Here is a 16404-nt window from a genome sequence, read left to right on the forward strand (position 1 = left end):
GTCATTCAAAAACCTACAAAAGAAAATAATAAACTACGTTAGACTAAATAAATATAAGGTGACACAAAAATAACTTGTTATGGCTAAAAATTTCGTCAGTTGCCAATCCCCGGCAACGGCGCCAAAAACTTGATCGCTTGTAAATGTATATGTTAAGGTAAGCAAATCTGTGCAAGTATACACAATCGATTCAAGTATTATATGGTAAGTGAGTATCGTCTCCACATGGATTGGATTGGAAATATATTTTCACCACAACTAGAACTAGTGCCACAAACTAAGTCCTACGAGATTGTCAACTTAAGAACTAATATTAATAAAACAAAGAAGTGATTTAACGATTGCAGGAAAGTTTGGTCGAGGAAAAATAAGTACGCAGAATACTAAAATAAAATAAAACAAGACAAGTGTTAATTTAAATATAATGCAAACAACCTCACATATTCAGACATATCACAGAGCACTTATGCTAAACTTTTGCTTTGACAATAATTATTCTGAGTCTAGAATGAATTATTTTGACTTGCAAAAGCTGCCCGACAGGATTACTAGGTATTCTTAGACCGTTGCTATGTCAATATTCCTCAGCGTTAACTACAACCCTTGGTTTGTCAAACTATTGTTGTAGTAATACCTCTCAGCGTAAACTATAGGTGTTGTTTATCCTACTCTAGCGTCTATCCCTTTTTAGTCGATTGAAACTCACTCCTTATCTTTAAGGTAACAAGTTATAACTTCACCATCCCCGATTCATTCCATTACTCATGTGGATCAATCTTAATTCTCTCGAATCTAAGAATCACTATCTAGACAAAAGGTCATCTCTCAATGCTCTTATATTGCCAAGACATGTTTTACCAAAACCCCAGGCGATCTCTCGATGCTCTTACAGCGTAAGGTAAAATATTTAAATGATGAGCAAAAAGTTATAAGCAAAAAATAATTCATCATTCATAAAACATAAGAATATTGTTCAGGCAAAACAAAGTTTAACATCAAGTAAGACAGTCATGATGATATTAAAAATCATCCAAGATTCAATGTTTAATACAACCCCAAATAGATAAAGAGTTAAGAACAAAGGAAGAACGACTCCCAAAACTGGGGGCTTTGTCGCGATGATTCTGATCAGCATTGCGCCTGCCTTGGTGATCAGTCTCTCTTGAGACCTGATCACCGCTCTGCTAAAGTCTGGCTATAGAGGACACCAAGGAAGATCGGTGGGTAGATAGTAAAGAAGCATTGCAATTGCTTGCTCACGCCTTGGATAAAGCTCTTCTCTCTTCTTCCTTGTCTCATCTTCATTGGCGGCTACGACTGGATATTTATAAGGAAATATCTCCTAGGGCTTTGCATGCTTTTAGAGTTTCCTTAAATAACCGTTATTAAATGCCCAGACTTAAAAGGAAAGGCGGTTGTTAGAATAATTAAGGGTTACTTGCACGTGAAGTAGGTCATCCAGCTGGCGTGTGACATAGGCAGTTTCATCACACCTGCTTCAAACTTCTTCAGATAAACCTTGCCTTGGCGAGATAAATATGCTCCTCACGTTCTCATATGTTTCGTTGGCCTTTGCAAATTTACGTTGTCACTACTGAAATGTTCTTCCTCTGTAAGTTTCATGCACAAACACAATCCAAACAACCCTTTCTCCTCAGCAACATCGGTCAGACCAAATAAATCTTGCCTAAGCAAAACTTATCCACCACGAGCTAATATAACCTATATGCAACTAAAATGCTATGCATACTTTGTTTAGACGAGTAATAACTTAAGTGAAAAGACTGAAAATTGAGTCTTTTTACGGAGTATCACTATTTTAAATAAGAAATGAAATTGTCTTTTCTTTAGTTGGCGAAATGAAAGAGTAGAGTATGTCATTTGGAATACTGATATGTATCAATGTATGATTATGTAGATATTGAACGTAACCCCGTTCTAGAATAATCAAAGAATTAGAAACAATCAAGAGGAAGATAAATTGCGAGAATTGGTTAGAGTCAAGTGAGGCCAGGTGAATGCATATTAGATAGTATATAATGTTTAATGGAAATAACACTTGCAACAAGTCTATTTCCTATAGTATTACGCATTAATTCATGAACATGATCATGTGTTTGTTATGAGTGTTTGAGTTATATGTTATGGTATATGTGTGACATGATTTATATGATATATATGTTTATGTGACATATGAAAATGAAATCATATGAGAAATAACATGAATTACGAAACTAAACTACTTGATTACATGTATATGTGAAATATATGGAAGTGAACTACATGATTATGTGATCATATGAGAATGAGATGAAGAGCTATGTGAAAGTATTATGTGATATGAACAAGTGACTATGTGATGAATGTAAAAACTAATGCCCATGTTATGTGTTATGAGAGCTAGGGGTATAGTTGGCATGCCAAGAGTCAAGGGTTCATAGGTCCTTCGGGTCATATAGAGGTCCTTCGGGACATACATAAGTCATTCGGGACAAATTTCATATGCCCCTAGTGGGACCCCATACGAGATGTGATGACATCATAGTGCACAACCTCAATGTACTCACATATCTATAGTTCTCACATATGTACATGGGCTAACAAAGAGATAACATGTGTTATATATGCTTTTGTGATATGAATTGTATTATATGATTTATATGATGATGTGTGTATTGCTTGGTTAAATGAATCATATGTTGATTAAAAAGGTTAGGTATAAGAGGATATGATTATAAGATATAAATGATAATAATGATTGTGATGGAAACAATGTGTGAATGTATATGTGTAAATTACATTATATTTAATGTTATATTGTCTTGTGTGGCATCATAAGATGATATGTTCATACATGTTTAAATAGCTAGAGTTTCTCTTATAAGTTTAATGCCTCACTAATTCATAGACTTAGCGTGTGAGTGTTTCACACGTAGGTTTCGAAAGCTAGAAGAGAACGAAGAGGAGCAAGACAAGTCATATTCTCCTTTCCACATATTAGATCAGAATTGTAATGGTATATGTATTTTTTATTAGAGTGTAGTTGGTATGTAGTCTAAAGATATAAATCGTATAAGCTCTGATATGTTTCGTAAAACCAAATTGATTTTAAATGAATGAAAAGCAATCATTTTCTTGAACTATGAATTTAATTTTAGTCATTTTGTAAATAAAAAGGTTTGAAAAGTCAATGTAACACCTCAAACTCGGATCCAGGTCGGATACGGGTTGGGGGTGTTACAGTTTTCTTAGGTTGAATAAGGTTTTTTTTATGATATTATTATCATACTAAATCAATTTTTCAATCTCATTTTATTTGGATAAAGAATTCTTCAAAACAGCATGATTTCGATGTTTTTCGAAAATCCAGGAATCAGAGTTAATTGATGTCAATTGAGAGGTTTCTAGATGATTTTAGATGTTGATATTAGTTTTTCTTGATCAGTTCTTGTTGGGGAAAGTAGTGTCAACTGGATCGGAGGCTTAGAGAGTTGTTTCGGTAAGATTTATCGATCTTTCAGTTGATTTTCGTTATGCTTTAGAAGCAGGATTTTCTGCTTTGTTTTAGATGTTTTTGTGACCTGTTAAATTGATTTCTAGGTGCCTAAGGCGTGTATAATTGGGGGGAAATGGTGCATCAATTGTTGGTAGTCATTTGGCTTGCGTTTAGGGTCGAATTGTGTGGTTGTGCCATCAAGGTGACTGGTTATCCATTCGTTTACGATGAACATGTTCAATGTTGAATAAAGGTTTAGTTATGTGTTAACTCTGAATTTTAGGTTCTAAATTTTATATACTTTTTGTGGATAATTGATTGTGTAGATTCATGATGTATAGATTAAAGTATGTGAACAACATGAACATATATCTTGTGACAAGATTTATGGAACATTGAAAGTGAATTATCATTATGAGCATGTGTATAAAAGCATGTCGATTATGAGTTAAGAATATATTGAAAGAATGTGATTTAGTTAGTTATGTGAGTTATGATGTATAAATTATGATTTATGATGCATTGAGAGCAAGAGCTATGTAATACCCCAAAAATTTAGATAATGACCAAAATGCAAATTTTGAAAGTTTGTTGGTCAAAGTAGAAAATTGGGAAACATTTAAGGAATTAGTGTTGATTTTCCCAAAAATAATATTATTCCATAAATGGATTTATTTAGTGACCAAATTATAAATTTGGTAAAGTTTGGTGACCAAAGTATAAACTTTGAAAAGTTTAGGGGCCAAAATGTAATTTTGGAAAAATTACAAATATGTCACGAAAATAAAAAATAAAATACTATTTTCACATTTTTAAAATGTTAGAAAATAATATTTAATAGTTTAATTCCATGTTTAATTTGAATCGTTTATTAAATTGACTGAATTATAATTTTTTGAAAATTGCAAGGGCAAATCGGTAAACTAAGATATTATTTGTTCATATTTGACTTATGGATGAAGATAAGGTTCAAGTGATATGATTTGGAAGATGATAAGGATAGGAATCTTGGTTTTATGGTAATTATGAATTTTCATTAAAGGTATATTGGTATTTTCTCAATTTAATGAATTTAATATTCATTAAATGATTAATTAAAAGATGATAAGCATGATATCAATCTAAAATATCATGCCAAATTGTTCATCTCTTCTTCATGGACGTGAGATAACTTCCAAGGTAAGAAAATATTTGTTTTTCATTTTTGAGCTAATTCCTTTGGAATTGGAGTTATGTCGTGAAATACGAAAATGATCTACGCGAAAAACGCTATCATTTGATACCAATATTTCTTTCTAATCTTGCTGGATTTCAAATATCCCAAATCTAAAGGTTTATGTTCATGATAGAGATCATGAAATTGATGATGAATCTTGATGTTTTTGAAGTTGTAGATTCATTTTCAAGCTTGATTGATGGTTATAACATGTTCAATCTTCCTAGAAATAATTTTATAAAATTCGATCAAAAGAAGAAATTTTAGAACTTTGTGTTCTGATGAGAAATGATAAGGTATTTGATTGTAGAGATGCTATAAGGTTGATTGAAAGTTGATTTCATGCTTGAATTGAATCAAAATCGAGTAAAATCATAAAAAAACTAGTTTTGGAACTTTAAACCATTAGGCCTTAATATTAAGGATGAGAAAAATTATGGAAAATTATATAAGGTCTGGAAATGATGTAGAAAGTATTCTACAAGCCTTAGGGAAATTTGGGGACCATTTTGTAATTTTTGAAAAGTTTTGGAACCAATTTGACAACTTTGGAAAAGTTGTGAATGTTTTTATAATTGTTTAATAGTTGATGTACTACACTGGAAAATGATGTTTTGGAATTGAAATGAGTGTTGGATGTAAAAGATGACTATTTTAGAAGTTTGAAAAGATTGGTGATTTAAGTACAACTTCACATAGTTGGGGTACTTAAATGTAATTATGCCTTTGTAAAAGCATTTGAATGGTAATAATTTCAGTGCTGGAATTTTTGGTATTAAGACTCTAAGTGATAAAATGGTGAATGACCATTTTGTGTAAATTGTAAAAGTTGGTTCCAATGTTAAAAGGAATTTTTAAGAGTTAAGTATTTTTATAGATAATGAGTTTCAAGTATATTATGGAGTTATTTTGGGATATGTTTATGTTAGTACAATACTAACATATGTATCATTATAAATTTGTGATTTATACAGATCATGATTGATTTGCGATTGAAGCAAGTCAAGTATAAAAAGGGTTTACTGTGGACAATAGTGAGGCACATATTTTGAAAGATATAAAGTGTCAAGGTAAGTGCAATACATGCATGTCATTATACATGGATGTTTTATACATCACCAGGAAGACTTGTGATAAGTCGATCTTGTTTATATCAGCATGATATTATGTCATTTTTATAACTTCGATATGACATTGATATGTCATAGTGTGAAATTATAATGCATTGATCATGAATAATGTGATATTTTACCATGAATATTATTTCGGGTATGAACTGCCCAATGTTAAATGATATTTATATACTTTTCCATGGATGGATCAAATAAAAATAAACTACATGCCCAAGTATGTTATTAAGGATCAGCGGTATTAATGGCATGTCATAGAGTCTAGCAGCTGCATATTATGTAGCACTAGAGTGTCTAGAGAAGGCACATAGTGCAGGCCTCAAAGTTTCTAGTGAAGACAAGTACAAACAATATGGTGTACAAGGTGGGTAAAATCCGACCTCAGCACTATGGTGCATTATTAAGTGAGCAAAGCTCGACCTCGGCACTTCGGTGCAATATTTGTCTCCTATATTGGGTTCCTCATACAGTTATACTTTGGGTTATGGTTTATTGGTTAATGATTGATAAACATATAAATAAGCTTACGAGCTTATGGGATAAATGTTATGTATATTGGTAAAATAAGCTTATGAGCTTATAGAATAAATGGTAAGTATATGGTAAAATATTGGATATGCATGTAACATGATCTTATGGCATTTGTTTTTGACATTGAAATTCATGCATGAATTGTATTGCATTGTTTATTGTTTTAAATTGCCTCACTAAGTTTATACTTAGCGTGTGATGATTTTCACGCATAGGTAATAAGCCAAGAATAGAGTAAAGAGTACAAGGCAGTCCGAGCATCCAGGAATACACTACAATATCAGTAAGACATCCTAGGATGGAATTTTGACTTAGATAGTGGCATGAAATTATTAATGTTCAATTTGATTTGTTGAACAAATTTGGAAACAAAATGGTAATTTTATGACTTTATATATATATTGCTGAAATTCTGTAGCAGTGCATCGATGCACTGTAGCAGTGCATCGATACACATTTTAAATTCGATGTTTTTGTGCATCGATACACTATTCACATTACTGTAGCAGTGCATCGGTATACTGTTCACTGTTCACGGTACTGCTCACTGTTTACTATTCATAAAAAATCTTTTACCTTAAATTTGTTATAATGAAATATAATTCATATGATATGATATTTTATAATATCATTTACCATTTTACGAAAATAAATTTTAAATAGAATTTTGAGAAGGAAATGGTTTTCGAAATTCAGGTGACATCTATAATCTGTATAGGTATAATTATACGAGTTATATGTGTTACAAGCTATATGCAAGCATGAGTGTTAAAGCATATTGAATATGAGCTATGATGTAATGGAAGCATATGACTGTTATTAGTGTACATATGATATGACATGGTGACTATTAGTTTTGGTGTATTGGAAGATTGTGATTCATGGGATGTGAAATGGAAATGTGCAATTGATATGAAACATGAATCGTGATGTGTTGTGGATAATGCATAGAGATTTCAAAAGCATATTGAAAAACGTAGATATATAAATGTGAATATATGTGGACGAGTAGAGTTATCTCGTTGTCTTTATGTATGGACGAGTGGAGTTATCTCGTTGTCCTTATGTATGGACGGGTGGAGTTATCCCGCTGTCCTTATGTGTGGTTGATCATGACAACCAAAAATGATAGTGTTTCAAAATGAATGTGAAAGTGTATATGTGAAACTATGCATCATTTGACAACTACTCTTGTGTACTTGGATTAAATGGTTATTTGTTCTTAATGGGACCTTTGGATATGAAAGGCATGCCTAGAAAAGAGTACTCTATGTGTTTTGTTCAAGTGTAAGTGTTATCGGGTTATACGGGGCAAGGAAGATGTGTTGAGCTATGCTCCGAGAAGTGTACAGGGTAAGGTAGGGCATTAAGCTTTGCTCCGCAAACACGTGGTTTTGGACCTAAGTAAGTCCACAAATAAAGGGGAGTTGTATGGAGTCCATTTATCCAATGAGTGAGTTGTGTTTTGAACAAAAGGGTTAATGATCTTAAATGGAAACAATGTATGTATAACATGTGACTTTGCCGAAAAGATAATTGTGCATGAGTGCATGTGATTTGCTACAAGGTATATGATGATGTAAAGTATGGTATAATCTGGATTTTATGTGCATTTATGATTTATTAAGTGAACATTGAATCATGACATTATGGTATGATCATTGAGGTAAAAACAAGTAAGGTTCCATGGAATTTAGGTATGTTTTCCTTTAGCCTTGGCATGTACATCATGCTCAAATGTTTAGTCATTTACTGAGCTTTATAGCTCACACTCGTTGTTTAATATTTTTTAGATCTCTACTTGTTGATTCGAGAGCTTGAGGGACAAGGCACTTGGAGGTGATCAAAGCAAGGGAGCTTCTGTAAAGTTATTTGAACACTAGTTTTATTTTAAGACAATATGGGATCTTTAATTGAACTTTAAGTTAATTTGTTCTTGTGACCTTTGTTGGTGCATAAGTGACTTATAATGACTTATATTATGCTTTGATTCATGAATGAATAACATAATGATGAATGTTGATGTTAGATTACATGTTATGCAATATGTTCAAGTATGTCTTGAGTGACCAAAAGATGATATATTCCCTTAACAAATGTTTAGACCATTTAGACAAGTGACAATAAGTGAACATAACATGTTAGGCTTAGGATGCATGAAACGACCAATAATGCACAAAAATGGTTATGCAACTTGTGTTTAAGTGGACTTTATATGCAAATTTGACTTTGGATGCTAAATACTTGTATGTTATGTTAAATGATGATATGAAGTAGGCTACATAAGTATTACGACATATTCTAAGGGGTTTAAGGGTGTCCAAGATTTCATAGACCCTAGGATCGATTCCATGACCAATTGGATGCATGTTCATGTATATTAGAATGCATTTTATGCATTTTTCATAAAAATGATTGATCACTTGCTCAAAATTATCAATCCCTTCAGGCAAATGATCAATCTCAAACTCATTATTTTGCAAAGGATCGATCCCCTGTGAAAAAAAGGATCGATATATTCATTTTTTGCTCGATGAAAATAGGTAAAATTGCATTTATTAAATACCTAAAAGGTTCCCCAAGTCCTTGGCTGGTCCCTAAACTTTAAAATATATTCACTTTGGTCTAGAAAATGATTTTGCAATTAAAGCTTTGTTTTAAGCCAAATTTGGTTGAAATTCGTTCTATGACTCTATAACAACAATAATCTCATAGTGGAACCTTCAATTTCATATTTTTGGTTTATTTTTATATTTGAAAAGTTTATGTTTTGGTCCCTAAATTGAGCATGTTCAATTAGGCCCCTAAATGAGGTCCGATTAACCTGGAAATTTGCATGTCATCAATTAAGGACTAATAAGGAATAATGGTAATCTTAATTTGGTATCTTGCAATGTTTTGATGGTTGATAAATGTTAGCTTATTATTGTTTATGCACTGCCACGTGTTGCATGATATATGTTTTACATTTAAAATGCTTCCGCATAGAACACATGATTTAGGATTTTGTTCTGTCCGACAAGATTAGAACCTAATGTACATTCGGGTATTCGAGTCTAACTTCTAGACCGAGTATGGGTTGTTACATTTTTAAATAAAAATATTTTAAATTTAAAATATAATAATATTAAAAAATTAAATATAACAATACTAAAAATAAAATTAAATTATTAAAAAAATCCAAAAAGTGGAGAATAAATAAAACTAGAAATTCCCAGTAGTTTTCATCATAGATAAAAAAAATAGTGTGATATTAGAAAACAAGTGAAACATCTATAAATTTCCAGTATCATGTGAAACTAAGCTTCATGTATATTTCCAAAATTTATAAATTTCAACATCTATCAAAAAAAATTGTGTCTTCACTTTCATTGCATATTTTTCTTTTAATAAGAGTAAAATTTTCTTTCTTGTGGAACCTAGCTTTATGTATATTTTTATTTTTTTAATAATTTAATTTTTATTTTTGGTATTATTATATTTATTTTTTAATATTTAACCCATCAGCCACGTATGGACCGTCACGTTAGTATCGTAACAGTCAATGACAAAATCGTTGTTCAAATGATCATATTGTGTTCTTTTTCTAAATTCAAGGGCTACATTGAGTGTAAAAAAATTCTAAGGACACATTAAATGCAAAAAGATTTCGAGGCCACATTAGTTTTTTTTTTTTGTGTGTGGAAATTACATATACTTCAGCTACCTTTTTGCCTTTTTAAATTTATAGATCTAAAACTCAAAAAAAATACCGTGATAATTAGAAAGAATAATGCTGCTGCTGCTCCGGATTGACGTGCAACGAGAGAGGCAACTTACTTTGTTGCAACACATTCATGGTCAGAGATGGGAGGTTTTGGTCGAGCATGTATTGTGAAAAAGGAACAAGATGACTGATGCATTAGTAAAGTTTGCATGGAAGCTCCCAATTAATTTACATGAATTCGTTTTGTCGCCGGATGTACTACGTGCGATGATACACGATGAGTGTGCAATATAAGATTCTGATTGCAGATTAGTATTTTATTTTTTGTTTAAAAAATTAGTGATATTATAAATGAATCGTGCGTGTGTATATATATATATATATAGTAAAAAATCAAATTAAAAATTAAAAATAATAACATAAAAACTTAATAGTTTTGAATAATTTTAATTTAGGAGAAGATGCAAGCATAATTTTATTTTTAATAAATATTGAACTCACAATATAACCGAAAACTTATAATTACTTACTCCGAATATTATTGTAACATAAATTTTCTCTATAAAACATATTTTAACAATATATTAGTAATCTTTGGTATTTCATTAACCACGCTGTTATAAAATAATCCATTATATATAAACAAGTGACCATCAATGGAACAAAACCACGTTACAAGTCAAGTGATAGAGATTAACTTCAAGAAAGAGAGATATGGGGAAGAATACATTATTCTATATAATTAATTAGTAGCCTTATTTTCCATTTTCTTTACAAAATTAAGCTGTTTTTTTTTTGTTTAAAAAAAATATAAATCCGACAACCTTAATAACTTATCACAAACCTTTGTTCTTGTCAATTCACCGTGCACCACCGTTTGCTTGCCGTTGCCATTTTTCCTTCTGCTCTGAACATAAAAATTCAAAAACACTAACAAAATAACCAGAGTTCAAAACCCAGGCTCCGATCCCATTGCACCCGCCTTTCATGAAATGCAACTTCAAGACCCCGATATGACAGAGGACGTTGCAGCCCAACAGCAGGATTTGGCAATTCAACACGAAGGGGAAGCAAGCGCTTCGTAACCCTATCGCCGTCCAGAATCTGTAGCCGTAGACGGCTACGTAAACGAGGGTCGTGAATAGGATCGCCAAGACCTGAAACGACTGAGAAAATTATAGCCAAAGGAAGGACATGATCGTCAATATGGAATTGTTGAAGAGGTAGAAGAAGGTTAATTTCCGGGTCTTGAAAATGGAGATGATCGTACGGAACATTTGGAGGAAACGGGAGAGGTAAAAGCTGTAGGACCAGAAGAAGACGCGGCCGAAGGAACGGGTTCCAAGGGGGAAACAGAGGAGCCATTGGAACGGGGTCTTATAGCGGCCGTATTTAATCAAATTTAATTGAAATGATGTTCAAACAATGGATTGTTAATATGGGCAACCTTTTCTAAGTCACCAAGAGGAAAACAAGTGGATTATCCCACTTTAAAACAAAGACTATTAGAATAATAATAATAATAATTTGCTTACAAAATAGTCGGCTGAAACCTACAAAGTAAGACGTTACAATAAACAATTGTATTGCTGATGCTCGTTTTTCTTTTATTTAAAGAATATGGTCTTCATTTTCCTGCCAACCCCACTTCAAAAAATACTTAAATAAACCATATTATTAGATTAGATTAAGCTATTCATGTTCATATTTAGTCTCTTTATATAATTTTATTATACTTAAAAAAATTAAAATGTTTTTTTAAATTATATCCAACTAAGTCCTTATAAAAAATTAATTAGTATTTTTGTTAACATAAATAATTAATTTCTTTTTAATACAAATTATTAGTGATCGATTTCATTGTTAAAATAATAATAAAAAGAATCAGTTTATTTTTCTTTTTATAAAGAATTATGGCCGGTTAATGCATGATATCATTGTAAATATTAAACAAACATAAACTATACCATTTTATTAGATCATCACAGTAACAGATCCACGTGATACCTTAGGGGAGTACTTGCACACGAGTTATTTTGAGAAAAAAAATTGGTTTAATTTGTTAATGGAAATAAAAAAAATAAAGAAATTTGCATACTCAATTTAAAAAAATAGAGTATTATAATTTTATATCTCATTTTTTAATTTCTATCCATCTCTGATTATCCATTTACATATTTAGTTTATCAATATTAGTTTACTTAACTTTAAAATTCTAAAATGTCCTTAGTAAAAGATTAAAGAGTGAATTGAGAAAAGAAAAATAGTTATGTGTAATGGACAAAAAAAATTTGATTCAATATCCGAACTTTGACGTAAACTATTAATAAATAATTTATTTTAAATCCAGGTTTTTTAAAGTTTAATTTGGGTAATGAAATTTACAAGCTATATGTACCAAGAAATAGGTGATTAGAGAACTGGTTTTGTATATGAACGATGCAAAGGGTCTCATCAGGAGGGGATAAAATTAAATTATAGAATTGAATTGAATATTGAATGTAATCTTTGTGGAACACATGCACAAATTTGAAGTTCTAAAATTAAATATGAACTCAAGCCTATCACGCCTTGTCTCATTCATCCAACACAGACCAGTTTTGTTGCTGGTAGATCGATTACTGAGAATATTATCCTTAACCAGGAAATTATTCACTCTATGTGTAGAGAAAAGACCAAGCAGGGGTGGATGGCGATTAAAGTTGATCTTGAAAATGCTTTTGATCGAGTCAAATGGGACTTCATTCAAGACACTATTCAGGATGTTGGTTTCCCTACCACTCTTATTTAGATCATTATGAAATGTGTGACCTCTTCCATCATACAGTTCCAATGGAATGGTTCAATTACGTCTCCTTTTCGTCCTGAAAGAGGTGTTCGTCAAGGTGAACCTCTCTCCCCCTATCGTTTTGCGCTTATTATGCAACGTCTTGGTCAACGCATCAACCATCTCATTTCTTCTGGCTTTTGGTCGCCTTTCTTTTTGGTTCGTAATGGTTTACCTTTTTCGCACCTATTCTTTGATGATGATCTCATCATTTATGGAAAAGCGAGCCTAGCTCAAGCTCAGCTCATTTCTTCGACTCTTTTCGAGTTTAATTCTGCTTCTGGACACAGTTAATGCTCGAAAAACACACGTCTATTTTTCACCGAATACGTATAACTCATTTCAACAATCTATATGCTCTCTTTTAGGTTATCAGCAGATTGAAACTCTCGAAAAATATGGGTGTGCAAGTGATCCATAGACGTGTTCGATGCTTAGATTATGATTTCATATTAGATAAAATGCGAGCAAGGCTCAATAGGTGGTCCGCTCGTACTTTTTCTTTGGCTGGTCGGATAACCCTCGCCAAATCTATGTTAGCAGCTATCCCTATCTATTTCATGCAAACGTCTAAGCTGCCTCTGGGTGTTTGTAATGAGATAGATAAAATTGTTCGGCAATTTATTTGGGGGTCTTCCTCTTCCCGTAGGAAAACAACTCTTGTTAATTGGGAGGAAATCTGTCAACCTCTGAATAGAGGTGGTTTGGGAGTTCATCGCTCTTGTGATCATAATACAACTTTTATGTGGAAAATTGGCTATGCACTCATCTCTTCTCAAACTTCTTTTTGGGTGCAAGCTCTTCGCCAAAAATATCGAATGAATATTCTCTGCCCACAATCCATTGATAGGCATGCTTGCTCTCCACTTTGGAAAGCATTATATAATACTTGGATTATTTTAGAGAACACTTAATTTGGCTCCAAGAATGGTAATTGCATTTGCATGCTGGACAACACATGTGTCCCCTCTCTTGGACCTCTTCGTGGCTATCTTTTTCCCAACTATGATCGTGACCTCACGCTGGGTTTTCATGAAGTTGTCGATGCAAACGAAAACTGGGATATAAACAAATTATATTTGGTTTTCTCGTTTGAAATCCTTCCTCACGTCTTAGGCGTCAAACCTCCAAGTTCAGATTATGGTGATGATAGATGTGTTTGGCGGTGGGATATTATGCATAAATTTCAGGTTGGCATTGCTTATGGTAAACTGGCTGTTGCTAGTTGGGGTGCCACCGACCCGTTTTGGAAGGTAATTTGGACTCTCCCAATTCCTCGACGTATTCGGGTGTTCTTATAGCTAGTGGTTAAGAATCAACTCGTGACTAATCATGAATCTCATCGCTGGGGGTTAACACAAAACCCTTCATGTTCGCTTTGTGGCTTGCACGTGGAAACTTCCATGCATGTTCTTCGTGATTGCCATGCAGTGAAGGCAATCTGGGAAAGGATACTCCCTCTCCCTCTCTTGCATAATTTCTTTGATTGCTCTATCTCCGAGTGGTTGCGATGCAACGTAACTTGTCATGATAAAATTCACGCCCTATCTCTCTCTTGAGTTTTATTTTTTCCTACGCTTATTTGGCAAATTTGTAAACGTATAAATTGTTTCATGTTCACCGACTTCAATCCTTCCATGGAGGATGTTTTGCGTTTGAACATTGTATTGTCCTCTCATTTTACCGTTACTCGTCCTCTTATTCCTGCCCCTACAACCCATTCCATGCAGGAGATAAGGTGGAAGCCCCCCAGATAGATGGATACGCCTCAACACCGATGCAACTATAGATACCTACACAAGCTTGGGTTCTATTGGTGGCGTTTTCCGCTCTAGTGCTGGAGACTGGATAATTGGCTTTCATAAGTCGATTGGCATAACTACGCCCCTACAAGCTAAACTCTGGGCTATCTACATCGGCCTTCAACTCGCTTGGACTCATGGTTTCGATTTATTACAGATACAGTCCAATAGTCTGCAAGCCATTAAGCTGCTTAATGAGGCCAATTTGGATCGGGATTTGTTTCCGCTAGTTCGAGCTATCTCCTCGCTTTGCTGCCGTAGCTGGTACACTGAATTCCTTTAGGTTCCACACGAGGGAAACATGTCTGCTAATGAAATGACCAAGCTTCCTATTGTTCAGAATTATGAGCTACTCTTATTTCCTACTACACCTGCTACCATCGTACCTCTGCTTGAAAGAGACATTTTAGACCCTCTTTTTTAAAAGCTTCAGCCAGTTAACTTAAAGCTTTTTGTCTTTATTACTTTAAAAAAAAGTTTCAATGATTCTCGTGGATAAGAAGTCGTTTGCTGGAATAAAGAAATCATAAAAAATGGCTGCCAACAGGAAGTCGAATGATTTCCATTATTAAAGCTAAATTTCCGTTATAATTATACTGGTGAAGTACAAGAGGGGTCACTCGACTTTAGTATTCATTCTAATTTAACTATTAAATTTTAAAACGTTTTATTTTGGTCACCTAATTTTTTGTATTTTACTTTTCTACCACTAACGGTTAAATAGTTAACTATACGATGATACAGCCTTTGTTTTAATCGATATGACAACACTTTTATCCCTTACCATTTTACACGTTCTATCGAGATGATTCTAATTATAAATAAATTACTAAATTTAATCCTTCACAATTATAAAAACTTTAATTTTTTAAAAAAAATGAAAAATAAATACATAAAAAATCATATAGGTTAAAAAAAATCAGCCCTACTCTGGTGCCATGAGTTAATTGGACAGTACCTCAGTTGAAAACCACTAAATTACCCATACTTTGAATTCTAATTGATATTATTATAAATAATTTTTTTCTTTTAATACTTTTATATAATCCTCAGGCAGAGAATTAAAAATCGCACTTCTAAGGATGAAATATATGCATAAATTCACTATACTCTATCAATAACAATAGTTGATACAACTTTACAAAATATAATTATTTGTCACATTTTTTTCTTTACCCACCACCAAGTATTGGGATCAATTAGTACAAAGTTATTTTAAATCAACTGAGGTATTGAATTCAAACATAAACACATGCATAATCTTGAATACTTGATGAAAAACTTTATCATTCTTATGATCCTAATCGATTCGACAAAATTGATTTTTATTTAACTCATGTGAATAAACCATAACATTCGAATTAAAAAGAATTAAATACTTAATTATTTCCGCTTGAGCCAAAGTTTCAATGACTTTTAAATAACGGTGTTGCTTCAAAAAGATAATATATAATAAACTTTAAAATATTATTAAATAATTTTTATACAAAGAATGTAATAATTACAAAATAAGGAGTATTAATTATTCCGAATGACATTATTGTTGAACGTATACTCTAGATTGCATAAAAAAAACTAGTATAATATATTTTGATGTTGCTATTTTCAACTATAAACTTAAGTCCTCGAAAGATTATTGATTCGTGTTGATTTAGTCTAACGAGTGGAAATTCGTTCTTTCAACTTCCAAATTTCA

The 16404-nt window shown here is 32.5% G+C and overlaps 1 pseudogene; it reads right to left on the minus strand.

Moving 5' to 3' along the window:
* Positions 1–10871: 10871 nt before the first annotated feature.
* LOC120216490 lies at positions 10872–12899 on the minus strand (annotated as a pseudogene).
* Positions 12900–16404: the final 3505 nt, after the last annotated feature.

Source organism: Hibiscus syriacus, unplaced genomic scaffold (assembly GCF_006381635.1).
Source record: "Hibiscus syriacus cultivar Baekdansim isolate YM2019G1 unplaced genomic scaffold, ASM638163v2 tig00110160_pilon, whole genome shotgun sequence".
Lineage (NCBI taxonomy): Eukaryota > Viridiplantae > Streptophyta > Magnoliopsida > Malvales > Malvaceae > Hibiscus > Hibiscus syriacus.